The 15493-nt window shown below is 45.0% G+C and overlaps 1 protein-coding gene across 2 annotated transcripts in view; it reads left to right on the plus strand.

The window, feature by feature from the left end:
• FAM20C (FAM20C golgi associated secretory pathway kinase) overlaps positions 1-15493 on the plus strand; it is a 55362-nt gene that overhangs the window by 19192 nt on the left and 20677 nt on the right. The window lies entirely within an intron of this gene.

Genomic DNA, 15493 nt, shown 5'->3' on the forward strand with positions numbered 1-15493 from the left:
CATTTTCAGTGTCTGATTTTAATCAAGCTATTTCTCCATTTTAATTTTCCTCATACCAAGAAGTGCTGTCCTGCAGATTTGTCTTTTAATCAGAGACTCATTTTTAGTTCCTCCCTTTCCTGTCTAACACATCTTGCCCTGTGCTGGCAGTACAGAAAAGCAGCAAATGTTACTGAGGGAAGAGCTGGCATGAAATGTATAACCTGTGATTTACTGTGAAGTAACAGGGCTTGGCACACGGGGGACTTGGTGCCGCAGTGAGGTAATATGCCCTTAGTAAATCTAAGCAAAAAGGATGTGTGGAGAATGTTTTCAGTGGGATATGCAGATAATGCTACCCTGAAATATTTCATGGGAATTTTTCTCCATTGCTCTGCAATTTATAGTCCTTAAACTAGGCTCAAGAGACCAAAATTCAGGAAGGGAAAATGATTTGTGCAGGAGTTGTGGCATAAACCAGAGGCTGAAGTCATTGGGCTGTGCAGTGTTTTATCTCCAGAGCTGCACGCACAGGTTTGTCCTGGCAACGAGTTGTGTCGTGCTCATCTCCTCCCTTGGGAGGAGTAGATCTGGGAGGTATTTATGGAGCAGCATCATTGGTCCCTGTGGTCCAGGCATCCCAACCACTTTGAGGACACAGGTGGGGATTTAGCCACTGCTGCTGAGACTGGAAATTCATTTGCTCTTCTAACAGTCACCTTGTTGCAGCCCTCAGCATTTCAGCACATACCTCGTGTTAGGGCCAGCTCCCTGCAAAATCTGTGAGAAGGGGAAGGAACCAGCTTCAGTGCCTGAGACCCTGCACTGAGCTTTGCCACAGGGCAGCAGTTCAGGTCCCATGGTCAGTGACAAGGTGACATCGTGGTGACACTGGGGGAGACGTGCAGCTGAAGTGACCTGTCTTGCAAAGTGAGACAGGGAAGCTTTGGTGAACTGAGATGCTGAAGAGAAAGAGCGCAGAGTACATCCAGATTATGCCATTGGCATGGTGCTGTTGGTGACTCACTGCTATAAACAAACAAACAATGTATGTTTAAAATAGCCCTAATAGCTGCTAATAACACAGCTTTAGGACATGCTGGGCACCTCCAGTTGTTGTTTCTTTTTTAATTTCATTTTCATTTTCAGTGTCTGGTTCAATAGTCTTATTACTTATTCTTTCTAACTTAACATTTTCTACCCCGCTGTAATGTTCTGCATGTGGGCAAATGAAAGTGAGAAAGCCTGAAAGATTAATTTACATGTGAAGAAACAGCAGAAACCCAGAGTAAATAGCATCTGCAAACGTGTGGGAGATGGGGAGCAGGGAGGACAGCAAAACTGTTGTAAATAGAAGCAATTTAAAGAGCTGCATTATGCGCTGCGGATAACAAAATACCCCACCCGGCATTTAAACCAGATCCTTCCCAGCAGCAGAGTCCAGCTGATCCAGTTAGCATTTCGAGCCTCTTCTGTAAACCTTGCTAATGGGAGGTCTGAGTCCTGCATGCAGGGCTGCTCACGGGGCCGGAGAACAAGCAGTGCCATGGCTGTGCATGGGGACTGCTCAGGGCAGCAACGCCACAGACTGCAGTTGGTCTATGAGTTTTGAGCTGCTGTGATGTTTTGGCATGAAGCAATAAAGGAGATGTTGTTGAATTAATTCGTAGGTTTAGGGAAGATACAGCTATTTTGATTATTATTGTCTTTAGTTTTTGGTGTAACCTAATTGTATTTTGTTTGGTTCTATCTTGTGATGCACAAGAAGAGCTTTTCTACCTGGCCTGTTTGTATTTCTCTGTATTTCGTGTCTGCCTGAATCGCCGCAATATGACAATCTGTGCAAAATTTTCAAACAAGACTCTTTTGCATCCAATTCTTTAGGGATTTATGAAGCAGAAAATCTGATTCCCGAGGCCTAAAACCCAGAGGTTTTTCAGCCTTTCATGTTGCAAGCCCAGGTTTTGTGCAGGGAGGAGGGAAGCACGGTGCTGCCAGCTCTGCCTCCTGGGGCTGCTGATGGCAGAGACAGCTTAAAGCAAAATTCTGTTTTCTCTGCATAAGATTGAGATGTGGGTCCTGGCTGGGACCACAGATTGATGCTGACATAAGGATATGGCACATACAGGAGGGCTCCTGCCAGCCCAGGGCAAGGCGGCTGTCCTTTACCACATGGTCCCAACGTCTCCCTGCATCCACACCAGCAGCCAACCTAATATTTCAGGTCTCCAACACCAGCAAAAGAGACTGCCAAAAGAGAGGAGAGCTTCCCTTCCTCATTGTCCGCCTAATTACCCTGTTCTCCAAGCCAGCTCCGAGTTAAAGCCATCTATTTTTGCAGCTTCCTGGCCTCAGGTACAGGAGCTGGATGACTGGGAGTTTAGCCCAAAACGTGCCCTTTTTGCTCTGCCTGACCTACTTGTCACCGCCCGCGGCAGCCGCAGAGTTCTGCTCCTCTCTCTTCCTTGCTTCACAGTCAGCCGTTCAGACTGCCTACTGCATCACGGCGCCTTGAAGTCGTTCCACCGTGCCTTGGGTGTTTTAGGACAGAAGTTGCATTTTATATGCTTCTGTAGCAGTCGAGGTACCAACATTGCCCAAAGCACTGGTGAAGCCTCCGTTGTTTTGCTACAGCCGTGCAGGGCAGCATCAACCTGCAATGTGTGTCTCCAGGAGGTGTGAGGCCCCCAGGGCTTCCACTCTGTTGGCACTCAGCAAGGCCATGCAGAAAAGCAGGGTTTTGCAGCATATCCAGGCCACCTATTCAAACCCAGGCTCTTTTGGCACCCGTGAAATTGTCTGACAACTTGCAGGCGGGCGCTGTGCCACGCGAGCAGATGGGTATGGACAGCCTGGCAGCCAAGAGCCCAGGATGTTCATCTGGCAGAGGGGAGGCAGGGCAGAGCTCCTCGGCCAAATGCCAGTCCTGTGAAGTCACCGAGGGAAGAGCTGTCACGGTGGTGGGGCTCTGGTTGGGGTGTGGGGTGTTTTGTATGGGGTGATGCCCCCACGGCTCCATCCAGCACCACTAACATAGAGCTGCTGACGTGGTGGGTTCGAGCAGTCTTGATTCAAGGAAGCTGGAGAGACTGCGGTGTTGTTCTCAATTCAGCAAGTCTTTCTGCGGGGAATACTGTTAATATTCATGGCTGTAAAGTGTCTCCAGATCCACTTAATTCTGGTTAATTTTCTGAGGCAGAAAGAGAGAGAAAGAGGTGCCCCTGCACACCGAGGTGCTGCCCATGCTCTGACAGGGCAGGTGGGAGCCCAGAGCCGTTCCTGGGCAGGGGGTGGCAGTGGAGGAGCCGTCCTGCAGCTCGCACAGCCTGCAGCACAGGGCTGTTCCTGGCCATTGGCTGACATGGCACTGCTGTGCGTGCTCCTGAGCGCCTGGTAGGCCGCAGTGCTGCAGCTGTTGGGCCCGCTTTGTGAGGAGGCTGCTGCTGAGGGCTGCCTCCACCAGCAGCGATCCATCGGGTCACAGGATTCTTGTCACTTGTCTTCCATGGGGTGCAAGGAATGCTTAAGAGGGCTTTCTTTAGAGCGTAACTCCAGGGAAGGCCTTAATGCTTACTGCCCTCACGCAGGCAGGCGTTCCATGGTGATTGACAGGTCATTAATTAACTGTTATTAATTAACTCCCTAATCTGAAGGAAGGGAGATAGAGCGGAGCTCCTTCCAGGCCTGGGTTCCGTCTCCCTATGAGCACAGCCCGCCGTTCCGCAGCACCCCACAGCCCTCTGCCTTGGGGCTGAAGGAGCTCATAGGCACGGCTGGAGGACCCCGCTTTCACTGCCCGTCCTTGAACCGCCCTTATTTCCTGACTGCCACAGTTCAAACCGTCTGCACGGTCTGCAGGAGCGAGACTGTATCTATTCCTCTGAATGTAGAGGAGGAGAAAGGTGTAGAAATAAATCTGTTGTTGCATTTGAGCATCACCTTGTTGCCTGCTGCGTAGGGTGGGAAGGGTTCAGGCTCTGCGTACAGTACAGCCCAGCTGTGCCGGTGGATGGTTACATACCTCCTTTAAGGCTCGCCGTCCTACAGAAGGTTTCAAACCGAAATTAGGACTGAAAAAACATTACTTCTCCTGCAGGTTAGCTGCAGTGTGGTGACCTCCCCTCTGTCTGCCATAGCCCCAGCTGTGCTGAGATCGGAGTCCTGCTGCATCCAGAGCTGTACGAGGGGCCAGAGCCTCTCCTGCTGACTTCAGCTGGACTTTGCTGGTGTCCTTGAAGATGTTATTTTGCTCTGATCATTCTGAGCCAGCCCATATCTTCCGCCAGTTATGCCTCTAACAACATCATATGTCAGGCGATGGGATGGCGATTGCTTTATTTAACTTTGTCTGCATTCGCCTTTCAAGGAACAACAATGCGGCAAATCTGTGGACTATATGTGGCCTAAGAGAAGGAGCCGTCCTGTTTATCCACAGACATCAGGGCCTTCACGAGTTCTTGGGGCAATGCCAGACTCGATAAGACATCAGTGGTGTTGACAAGCCGATAGCTATCACCTCTGATGGGCATTTTGCTGATGGTTGTGTCTAATATTGGACCCTATGGGACTGTTTGGAAATGCTTCATGGTCCCTCTTATCTAACTGCGCTCTTATGAGATTATTGGTTTCTCTCTTCTCTCCCTTATCCTAAAAATTCACAATGAAAAGTGGGATTGCAGTGTATTGGACTGCATGATATTGCACCAATTCCTTATTGCAGTATCTTACGGATTTTAAGAGGTAACATTCTTCCAACTGTTTTGGTATTACCGAGAACTTTACTATCTGTGAACATAAGGAGGGTATTTTCTAGCTCTCAGCAGTGACTCCAAAGACCCAAAGAATTACACTCAGCAGCCCCAAGTTTCGAAGCCTGACATCACTGTGAGCAAGGAATACAAATCCATCAACAGGAGCAGGATTTTAATTGCTTTTGAGTGATTCTATAGAAATCTAAAATTGCTTTGTGGGATGAAAAAAATCCCCACTTTTATCTGTGAAGAGGTTTTAATTCTGGTGAATAAAATAAGTGGCTGCAGTAATAATACACGATTTTTTTCCCTCTGACTGTGTAGCTGTTCCTTCAGCCCCTGCCTGCTGGGATTTTATCCTTGAGCAGTGAGACATCAGAGTTCATCAGATATTATAGGCGGCAATTGCCAAGGCAGGAGAGGCCCTTTGGTGGCTGGAAGATTTGTGCTTCTATTACTTGAGTTGTTAAAAAATGAGACCACCTGCATTCTTCTGCAATGTGACCTTCCCTAGCCAGTCACATGCTGTATTTTCTCTATGATCTGATCTGATTTTAAGAGTAATCAAAAGGTCAGCAGTGCTTTAAAACACAATACCTTGACTCTTACTTTTTTTTTTCTTCTTTTTTGATGAAAAGAACCCAAACTTCTGCAGCCATGTCTACATTTCACTTAGCTTCTGGTTAAACGCTCAGGGAGTGCTGGAAAACATTTCTTCTCCTGTTTAGAAGAAAAATAAATGAGCCATATTTTTCCTAACAGTTTACAAAGAAAGAGGTATCAGAAGTTGTCTGTATTTTCCTGTGTAATAGATAGAGGGAATAGCTGAACACGGTCTGTGTCACAAGAAACAGTTCCAGCACCAACAACAGTCTGAATATTTTCACTGCTTTACCAAACAGAATGATTATTGAGCTCGCTTTGGAGAGGGAGCAGAGAGAAGGAGAATCTAGTATTTATTTTAGTTAGTATTATTGAAAAGGGGCGGCTGGCAGTTGCACCTGAAGTTCTGCACCCGTGTTTTACCTGTGCTTTGAAGGATGACGATGCTAACATGCATTAAGGACAGAAAACCTTCCTATAGAAGGCTTTAAAATATCCTTAATTATTTGTAGGAACAAACCCAGCCATTATTGTATTTTTTCAAGGACAATTATTTTGTCCCTTCTTGCATAACTACACATTTTAAAATACATTTTAAAATAATTATTTTTAAATTGATTTTCTTCCAATTGGCCATAACAAACCAGACAAATCTCTTTGGGATTAATTTTCCACCTAGCTGAAGAAATTAGCTATCGCTTTCTCCCTCCCACCTCAACGCCGTGGCAGAATGGTTACCTGGATACCCTGCCTGGAAAGGATGTATGTGCTGAAGCAATTTAAATAGCCTGATTTGTCATCTAACTGCAGACATCATTAGCAAAGCATTATTTGGCTGGAACATTGTAGGCTGAGCAGGCAGAGCTCCTCTGTGTTGAGGAGAGGTGGAATTTAACCACCTTGTGACCAAAGAGTGCCTGACCTGAGAGCAGGGCTGCAGCAAGTCCAGTGTGAGGACCTCTGTCTGGGGGGAAATGCTTTTACAACCATACACAGCTTTTGGAAGTGTGCTCTGCATTAGGGTGAAAACAAAATCATTCAGATTTATCATTTTAGAACCCACTGATTTGTTTATTTGGGGGCAAGGATTTAATTTTCATATAATGGGGAGAAGGAAAGGAAGGAGATGCGAACCTGGCACTTGCTTTTCTTTTTTCTTTCTTTTTCTTTTCCCCCTGCCCAAGCCCCCATTTCAATGTATTCAGTGGAGATTACCTCAGGATGGAAGGCCCTGCGAAAACAGGTTTTTAGAAAACAAAATGTTGAATGACGGTGATGTCTTGAGATTAATCTTACTGTATATGACAGTGTGCCTGTGGAGCATGGCCAGTGTGCTGCTCTGTGCACGGGGACTGCATAAAAACAAATCCCAGTATCACATCACTGCTTAGGGCTCCACCTAACACATCATCCCCAGGCTTCATCCAAATTCAGGGTCTTCGTGATGGGTTCTGGCACGATGTGGAAAATTCCCCAGGCCCTGGGGGTTTGTCAGGTGTGCTCAGTGATGCTGCACTTTTCTGTCTGAGCTAATCCTGCAGCTTCAGCAGAGTTGTGGGAGCACCACGACTGCACAGCTGCCCAGTGCATGTTCTGAACATCCTTCCTGGCAAATCATCTCCCGCATCATCTTCAGGAATCACAGCCTCAAACGAAGCAAAATAGTTGCAAAATATTCACTTGATCTGAGGTGCAAATCTTTTTCCCTTAGTTATAATTGATGTTACTAAATTTGTATGGCTCCTGTCATTAGTATTCCCAATTGGCTCGATCTACAATTTATTTCATGCTGTAAAAACGCTACAAATTTTCTACTGATTAACTGCAGCAGTTGGGCGTGTTTTGGGACTTATCAGTGTGGGTATTTTAGGGCGGGCATGGGATCCTTTGTCTTTGAATTAAAATGCGTCTAGACAGTTTTTTTGACACAAATTTAGCAAAATGAAGATACTTTCTAGGTAGTAATTAAATTCCTTCGGTGACATAGAGTCTATTATGCACAAGGCTTCAGTATAATTAATGTATTTATTTCCAGGAAAACGACAGCCTTTTCCTTGCCATTTGTAGGACTCGGCATATAAATAATGCAGGCCATGCTGTGCTGCTTTTCAGTTCTTCCTAGGAAATTATGCCATTAGAAATGCCACGGTTCTTTCAGGCACACACAGACACAGCAGGTAAAGAGAATATTCATGTGATGAACAGTGACAGGAGCAGCATCAGCCAATACATAACACGGCAAAGCACAGCTCAGGCAATGAAATTGTTTGCAGTAATTACAGCATGGAATGAGACTGTTGTTTAACTTAACACCGCAGTAGTCAAACTGTGATCCATTAAAGTGGGCTCTGAATTTATGGCCGAGGTTTAGGACTCAGAGGTGCAAAATGAAGTGAAGGGAAATGGAGAGCTCTGCAGCTTTGTGTGCTGCTCCAAACATCCACCTCCAATAGCCTTAGAGAAAATAAAACTTCATTTGAGCAGTTTGGGAATGACGAGGTCCCCATAAACTCCTCACAGGCTTGTTTTTTTGTTTGAGAGCACATATTGCTATTTGAAATGCGCGATGCAGACATTAAAATATCTTCACTGCAAAACTGGTGGCTGTTCCTGCAGTGCTGAGGCAGTCAGAGATCAGGCTGTGTGTAAAGGCACAGTCGTGTCCCTTTTCTCAGCGAGGTAGGAGTGTTTGGTATGATAGGTAAATTTACCATCTACCATTTGTAGGCATTCCTTGTGCATAAAAAGAGCTTTAGTACATTTTACAAATGGAAATGGAGTACGCTATGAACCTGGAAAGAGTTTATCTAACTATTTATGGGCTGGTTGCATTCTGAGCTGGAAGTGACTCAGTCATTTTTAGTGAAATAACGGTACAGTAATGGGTGCATTTTTACAGGAGCAGAATATCCTTCTGTCACATGGCACTGCTGCACAGAGCGACTCTCAGACTGTTCCCAGGTCTGATTTCCGCCCTTTGTGTCTCCAGGCTCAGTGTCCACGGAGGAGAAGCAGAATCCCCACTTCTGTCTGGCTAATTGCAGATCAATGAGCTGCAGCTCAGAGCTAGATTTTGGTCTCCCTAAAGCATCTCTGTGTGCCTTTATGCTTTCCTTCTCCCTTCCAGCCATGTTCTGAGGACGTCTGGCTTTGGCCAGTTGGGAGCCCTGGTTTGTAAGGGATGCATAGCTGCTCCTGGCAATCCACGTTAAGTTTTTCCATCCTTAAAGTACAATGCCTGCACAGAGTGCATGTATTTGTTTGCCCCAAGGTTTTGGAATGGATTAATTTCCAGAGCTGGGGTTAGCTGTAGCCGGTACAAAGGAACTTTGTACAGGAGTGAGTTCAGCCAAGCACAAGTCTCTTGGATGTAAAGTTTTTGTTGGACCTGTCAGAACAGCTCAGAAAGCCAAAAGAATTCATTGTCCTAGGAAAAAGGGCCTCTATCTGCTTTCTAACCTTTCCTTTCATGACAAAAATCAACAGTTTTTCTCAATTGCTCTTTGATACAGCTTCAGAAAGAAATTCCACAAGCATTAGAGATGCAGATGTAAAGCAGCACGTCATTAGCATGAGCGCCTACCCCTTCTTTCTAATATGAAATGCATGGAAAACCATTAAAACTCATGAAATAATAAGGCAGAAGCATATAATTTAATATGGTCATCTATTTGGAAATGCACATTGTGCATGAATAAGCAGATGTAGCAGCAGGGACTCTGCAGCCATCTAGCAAGTAAGTTGTTTTGCAGTTGCCGTCTGACCTGTAGATAAGTGGAAACAGCGTCTTCATTAAACTTACAAAACTGCACATTAATCATTAGCAAAAGCAACGCTACAAGATGTAGGGGAAGTTGTGCTATGGCTCAGGGAGCAGTGAGCATGTACCTAATGGCAGGATTAACTGTTATGGTCATATCCAGTTTTGGCATGTTGTTGGCATGAAGGTTTGAGCCGCAGTGCTTGTGTGCTCGCTGTGGAGGGAATCCAATATGGAGTATCATTTCTAGGCTTATTGTATGCTGGGAAAGAAAAGCTGTAACTGTAAATATGTCCTCAAAGACCTGACTTCACAATTGGTTTCCAATGAAGATGATTTAGGGAGAGGAACTGGGCTGATGCTGCACTAAATGCTCCATTGCTCCTCATCCTTTCCAGCAAGCTGTGAAGCAATCTGTACTAGTGCAGAGCTTTTGGAAAGCATGTTTTCCAGCTCCGTCTGAGACTGCTTAAGTCTAATCTGGTCTGTACAGGTTTCTCCAGTGCCTTCCAATAGCACAGAGCCAGAAGGTTAATATGTCAGGTGTGGTTTGTTCTCCTTTCCTCTTGCCCTCCTTGGTGTGTAAAAGATTAAGAACAATTGAGTTCTTATTTTTTATAGGCCTTTCCCAAAGTGTCTTATTTCATTTTCAGTGCTCACAATGTTCCATATTCTGTTCCTTGTTAGAGGAGGGATGGGTGGTGAGACAGGAGCTGGTGATGCCCCAAGATCTGCGGGAACTTCATCTCATCCTCTTGGACCACACAGCAGTTATGGAGGTGAAATCTCCAATGTAAAGGCTCCAGTGTGTGCAGTGCTGGAAATCAAGGGGTGAAGCTAATATTTGTAAGCACAACTAAATAACTCTGTCCTATGCATAGAATAGAGAATGGCAAATTTGATCCTGCATTCCATCCTTTGGTTATTTTTGCTGGTAGGTGAGCAAACCCACTTTATTGTTTCCTCTGTTTACCTCTTCTGCTTGTTTCAACCAAGAAGCTGATTCATTCCAAAAGTAGTCTGACTGTCTGTAACTAATCCCGTAACACTTTCCTGACGTTCATATTGCTGTTGAGCATTTCTGCCGATGAAGTCTTTGCCTATGAGCTGCATGGAAATTAGAGTGTGCCCAGGCAAAAAATGCAGGTTTCATTCTTATCAATATTTTGATAAAACGAAGATCTTCACTCAACTTTACTGGAATTTACTCAGACATTTGGTAATAGCAGCCTACTGGCCACAGCTGGCAAGGGAATTTCAGGGATCTATAATGAAGTACAAGAAGGCCTGCACATCCTTTTTATCTATGATCTGAGTCCTGAAAGTGTCAAACACGCAGTGTGTTTTGTACAGAGTCAAGACTCCAAGATTAATTTAAGATGCTATGCCCTACTCTTGCTTAATCTGACAACATCTGCCTTCATATTAGTAAGAGCTACGGAAGATGCCAAGGACATATTTACACTAAACACTAACAGCACGTGTTATGTCTTCTTTCCCCCACATTCAGACACAGGCAAGAATGGGGAGTTTGCTATCATAGCTGGCTTGCTTGTGTCGTTCCCTTCAGTCTGCGTTTGACCCACGCTCCTCTGAAGTCAGTGAGGGCTTTTCCCATGGCTTTGCTGGCCTTTGAATTTCAGCATGGGCAGGCTGGCTCCTATGGCTCTGCGTTTCCTGATCCAGGTCACCATAACCTCAGTTTGAGACCTTTCACTAAGCAGAAGGAAAGCTGGATCAGACCCAGGGTACTTAAGTACTAAAGGAAAGAAACAGCGAGGTTCAGTGATTAAGTCTTGGGATCACTTTGCTACGCCATATACCTGTCCTCACAGTTCACATTAAAAGGTAGGAAAACAGTGAAATATAAGGTCCCTTGCTTTTGGAAAAACATTGTCCTGTCTTTGAAATCAGGCTCCCACAAAACACATGTGAGTTGAGCGCATATATCTATCAGACTGTACAGGAGATAAGCTTCATATTTTGTTGACATTTAAACACAGTTAAAAATTCAAGGAGAAGCAGCCAGACGTGCACAGTTGGAGAAAAGCAGCTGCATGTAGTAAATTAGGTCCATAAAAAAGTTGGCAGTGGTGACGTCTCACACAGTGTTTTACTGCACATCTTTTGCACAACTTTCCTCCCCTCTCTTCCTCTGCTCTTCTTCCCTTTCCCACACTGTTTTCCTGGGCTCTGCTTTCATTACTAACCCTTGCATGTTCTATCACAACCTCTCCTTATTTTATTGAACAACCCAAATGTGGGTAAGCTCACAGGTTTAAATTAGGCTAAACTAATTTCCCCTCCAGGGACAGGGAATCCACAACCACAATACCGACCCGTTTTTAGATCCTGCTTCTACTGCCCTTGCAATGAATGCAAAACCTTCAGCTTCGGGTTTTCCCTAACACTCTCTTTTTAGCCAGGATGAAATCAGGGGCTGTAGCTGCATGGGCAGCAGTGCTGCTCTGCTTCTCTCACTCCACTGCAGCCTCCAGCACTGGGCCCATGCAGAGGCCAGGAGATTAAGATGCTCCTTCCCTGTGCAAAGGCATGAGAGGGAAGAGATGCTAATACAGCTTGATTTTCCCCCAGGAGAAGCACAGAGACTCCCTGGGGGCTGCAGAGCATTAACCCATTCCTTATCCAGACATTTACAAGCTAGAAGGACCCTGATGTGTAATTTCCAATCTAATCTGTGAGTCATGCAGTGCCCTTAATATAAAACATGGATTAGCACTGAGAGTTTCCAGCCTCGAAGAGGAAAGTGAGATCTTTTCATAGTTTTGTAAGGCAAAACAACTGATCTGTGAAATAGCCAAAAAAAGAAAGGTCTTCCATACATCATATATCATTAGGGTCATGGTTTAGTGGGCATGGTGAGGATGGCTTGACAAGTAGACAACCTAGTGGTCTTTTCCAGCTATGGAATCCTATGATTTATGCAATATATAATCAACCAAGGCAGAGAGCAACGTGTTCATGACACAGAAACGTGCTGCCCAGTTCCTTGACTTGGCAGTGGGATGGGGCTGGTGCCAGGAGCAACGTGAGGCTGGGCCCATCCTACCCAGCGAAACAGTGAGCAGAAAAGTGCTCTTCTGTATTCCTTGTTTAGGCAAAATTATTTTGGGGAAGAGAATACATTTAAAAAAAATGAAGAAAGAGTATTTAAAAAAAAAAAAAAAAGGTTACTTATGGACCACAGAGCCAGCTTAGGGAAAAGAGTAAGTTCAGTGGTCCTCACAGAGATGGTGGTTGCTGATGGGAGGAGTTGTAATGAGAAAGGAGTAAAAATTGGGAGAAAAGAAAGAAGAGGGAGGTGGAATAGTTTCCTTTACTGGGGCAATGAAATACCTCACCGTATCAAAGCAATTCCCTTTTCTTTTGTAACCACAAATAGTCTGAAACAGTCAATTACATCTTCTTTCCAGCTCAGAGAGGCACATCACCCTTTGCCACACATTAAGGAATGTTAATAGCAGCAGTAACGAGTTCAGGGGTGCGTGTGCTTTATTGGGAAATCACACCTCCGAGGAATTAGAAACACTCAGCCCTGGGGAGCGATTAGCTCACAGTAACCGCATGCCTGCTATCCTCCGTGGCACAATTATTCTTGGAATCTGGGGTTGAAACACGATGGAAAAGCAAAACTTGCAGTTCTCTGACGGAATAACCCAGCACCAGGATGTGGCACAGCGTCCTCAGGTGCTCTGTGCTGCTCTGTTTGCCTCAGGGAGGAGAGCAGCATCCAGACCTGGAGAGCCGCAGCTGGCAGCAGCTGGGCAGTGCACTGCTTGCTCCACAAATGGGAATTTTATGCTTTTTTTTTTTTTTTTTTTTTTTTTAAATCTTTCAGTTCACACTTGTAGATCTGTCCTCCTAATGATTTTTGACAATATCGATTTATCTGCAAAATCTGAATCAGGAGCCTGATTCAGTGTAAAGGAATATCCCATAGTTCTCAACTGATAAATGGTGAATACAAGCCAGAAGTACGTGGTGTCTGCATGGGGAGGGGGAGCGAGGACAGAGTGATGTAAGTTATAGTTCTTTGGGGTCCATGAGGAAATGGAACTCCTCTGTAGAAATGCAGATGTACAGGTCACCCGTGACATCGAACTGAAACTTCATGGCTGCAGCCCTGAGTGTCCTTTTATTTATTCCTACAAGCCACTATAAAATGATGGCCTCATTGTACGGCTAATAGAGAGGTGTTGTCACATTAGATTTTATCCCATTACACCACCTCAAGAGCTGCAAACATTTCATTTGAGAGAGAGAAAAGAGATTCCAGCTGAATTACGGTCTTTCCATGGCGTCCCATGCCACCAGTATTTGGTTCACCCAACTTCTCCTTGGACTGAAAGGAAATTACTGGGTCAGTCTTGCAGTGCTTTGTATGCTGCTGTTATCTGGGCGCTGGAAGTCAGCCAGATATCAGCCTGAGAGGTGACTTCTGGGTGCCACTGAAGCCCATGGCCAAAGCTGATTTGTACTTTTGGTGCAATTAGGAGCTTTTCCCAAAGTACTTATTGTCACGGGTGAAGAAAAAAGAGAAAACAGCACTGAATCTGGAAGCAAAGGGGGAGAGCTGCTCCTGGGATCTCGCTCATCACTGCCTTGTTCTTGCAAAGTGCTGAGCACAAAAGAGCTCCAAGGAAGTATTAAGTCTGCGCTTGACTGTCAAGGACAGCATAGTTCACTGACTATATGCGTGCCCAAAGTTAAGCATGTGCTTAATGAGGCTAGAGTGCTTTGCTTAGGGCAGAGCTGAATCCTTAATAGCTCCGTGTTTTGCAGCTTTTTGCTGAAAAAATGGGGCTGCTGTTTTCTTGCTTCCTGAGATATTTTGAAGACAAGCTCACTAGAAGTGAGTAAAAGTAATGAGCAAAAAGAAAATGTTACATATCAGCGAATCAGGTTCAGAGTAATTAATTTTCCAACTTACTGTGAACCTGGGGTTCCAGTGGCATTTACATCATGTGCAGAAAAAAAAAAAAGGAGAAAAAAATGCAAAAAATTTGAGCTCTGTGATGCTTCTGATACGCTTAATGTTATTGTTCCTTTAAATCCCTGCCTTTAATGACCGCAGACATATTTAAAATCATTCTCAGGGCAGAATAAATGCTTCAGACTTCTAATTTCACACCCGTTTTTCCTCCTGCGCTCAAAAAATGTTAGGTATTGAAAAACCTTCTCTGCAGAAAACATTCTGTAGCCTTTCTCCCGAGGAGAGGCTGACAGTACCTGGGCTCACACTGAGCTCTGCTTGCTCTGACTGCTTTTTCAAAAATAGTTTCTGCAGCTGGATCATTTTTCACGTCTGCAATTTATGACCAGCAGGCAGTGTAAGGCTGAGCCTCCGAGGGATACATCAAGGGGAAAGATGACAGATTTCATGGGCCTGGCATGGCAAAAATGCTCACACTGCTCATCCAGGAGCACAGGCGAATCCAGGACGGAAAGGCTGGGCAGAAAACAGCCACAGCAGTACAGCGGTACAGCTCCTTAATGAAGAAACCTTAAAGAACAGCACAAACCATCACTGCAGCACTTCATTAATTATCTCTCCTCCTTATTTAATCGTTGTGAGTCTTTTTCTCCCTGCTGTGGCAACAGCATTGACCATGTTAATGTTGGTGCTGGGAGCTGCTCTGTAGTGCTGTTAAGTACCTCTTCATCTTTCAGCTCCCGTACATCAAGGCAAGTTTCTATCTCAGGGATGAATCAAACCTTATTTCTGCATTAAGTATTTTATTTTTTTATCTGCAAAGTGAATTAGTGACAGGAGCTTCCCAGAACTTTTTGTTCTCCACATACTGTGACTCATTTGTTTTTCTGTACAAGCCTTGCATTTTCTGGATGGGAACAAAAACGTCCTAAGCATCGTGCCACACCACTTAGCACTGGGACAGTGACATCTGTTCATTCCCCATCCCATGTCCACTCTCCCCATCAGTATCTCAAAAGAAAGGAGAGGAAGGTGAATTGCAGTCAGTCCCACACATTTGCACACCTGCACTTTCTACTTCTGTGTCAGCTCCTGCACAATCAGTGGAGCGGAATGGATTCTATACCTGCACGGACAGCAGGCTTCTTTAAATTAAGGTGTGTGGAGACATGAGCTTCTGATTTTGAAAGCAGACATTTCAGTCCCCAAAGCAGCCATGCATATTGATATGTACAGCAGAAGCAGCTTTGCACACAGCTTCCAGAAGCAGTCATGAAAAGCATGGGGTAGATCTGCATTTACCCTGGTGTTCGGTGGTGCTTCATTTCGGTAATAACTGAGACCACACACTATCCCCAAGAAAAACTCATCTCAATTTAAGTCTTTTAAACTTGCGTGCTTGCACTATGCCTGGCTTTTGAGGTATCTGGGGGATAAGGGGGAAAT

The sequence above is a fragment of the Meleagris gallopavo genome, chromosome 16 (assembly GCF_905368555.1).
Source record: "Meleagris gallopavo chromosome 16, MGAL_WU_HG_1.1, whole genome shotgun sequence".
In the NCBI taxonomy this organism is placed as follows: Eukaryota; Metazoa; Chordata; class Aves; order Galliformes; family Phasianidae; genus Meleagris; species Meleagris gallopavo.